A 1454-nucleotide genomic window follows, 5' to 3' on the forward strand; every position below is an offset into this window, starting at 1 on the left:
CCCCCCCCCCCCCCCCCGCCCCCGGGAGAACACTGCCCTTTCCTGTCCGTCCCCAGCCGCACGCTTCTGGAGTAAGCTGGCAGGGTTCCTGTGTTCTTCCACTCGTGGAGTTGTGCGAGTTGGTTGGAGAGAGGGGCTTGTGCACTACAGCGTCTGTCTTTGCCCTCTTCTGTAAAACGAGGACGGGGGTTTGTGCCTCTTCCAGGCAGACCGAGGGACAGTGCTCTTACCGTGCTCGTGAATTGTTTTGTGTTCTCCAGGGCACTTTGCGTGGCCATATTGGGTCCAACGCAACTGAAACGTGACTAATCTTTTTAGAAGAGTCTGGTTTAGAGGTTGCATCTTCCACGAACTGCCCACACAGCCGCTCTCAATGGTTTCCTGAAGTTTGGGATTTCTCTCAACTTTATGCGCACCGTGTAACTTCTAATGGCCTGTGTAGATCCTGGGTGGTGTGGCAGTCTGATGTTCTGACCTGGATGTAAATCTAATTATTGTAACATCTCTAAACACGTGTGTGTATGTGTTGCAGAGTGTTACGTTCGAAGAAATGCAGTTCATCACGTAAGATCTTACTAACCACCAACCACCTGCTATTCTGGTAATTCCTGTTAAAATAGAGGACGGAATATCTCTGTAAGGCCCATGTTGTGTGAGGATCTCACACCTCACCACAGGTGTCAGCTGTGGATGTGTGGTTCTGCTGGATGCTCCTCAGGCTAGGAGGCTGCTGCTGACCGGTGACAACCACAAATAACCCGCCTGTGCTGAACTCTGCCATGCTTTACGTTTCAGTTGAGGCTCACACAGGAAATCGCTGCAGTCTTTGAGTAAGATGCTGAGCTGGGACCTGTCCTGGTTCCCCTGGGGAGGGCCATGCTAGATGTGCTGTGATACAGCAACACTCGGATCCGCCTGGGGGGACCGAGTGGCCTTGGGTCACTCAAACACTTGGCAGTTACTCACACGGCAACACGCTGTTTCAAACCATCTGCTCTCGGGCTCTTGCTGTTGTCGTGGTTCCTGTGTGGAAGGATCGAGGAAGCGAAAGGTATCCCTGCGACTCAAGAACCGATTTCTTGGAGTGAACGTAGCTGGAGTAATACTGGGTGCTTTGCTGAGCACCTCTCGCAGGTGCTTTGGACCTCTGTGCCTCTGCCATGCTCGGTGGTGCTGCAGAGGGACCAGCGCAGTGACTTTGGCTCACAAAGGAGCGCGGCTGGCATTGACCCTCAGAGGCGGAGTTGACCATTCCTGCATATCTTATGCTGCTAATCTCATATTCAGCAGCTGGTCACACAGCTGAAAGCATCCGCACAGTACAGGGCCACCCCTGTACCCACGCTACTCTGGGTGTAGTAACACAATACTCGTAGTTGTTTTTAGCCTGGCAAAGTGAGTGTTGGAGTTCCTCGGTGCTGCTGGAGTATTCCTGGGGCCCTCTGATTCCTGCT

General features: G+C 53.0%; 1 protein-coding gene across 1 annotated transcript in view; it reads left to right on the forward strand.

Annotated features, from left to right (window-relative positions):
- The window catches only part of CHMP3 (charged multivesicular body protein 3), a gene marked incomplete at its 5' end in the record, with an annotated part of 8531 nt that overhangs the window by 883 nt on the left and 6194 nt on the right, over positions 1–1454 (forward strand). The window lies entirely within an intron of this gene.

Source organism: Buceros rhinoceros, unplaced genomic scaffold, assembly GCF_000710305.1.
Source record: "Buceros rhinoceros silvestris isolate BGI_N320 unplaced genomic scaffold, ASM71030v1 scaffold34659, whole genome shotgun sequence".
Classification (NCBI taxonomy): domain Eukaryota; kingdom Metazoa; phylum Chordata; class Aves; order Bucerotiformes; family Bucerotidae; genus Buceros; species Buceros rhinoceros.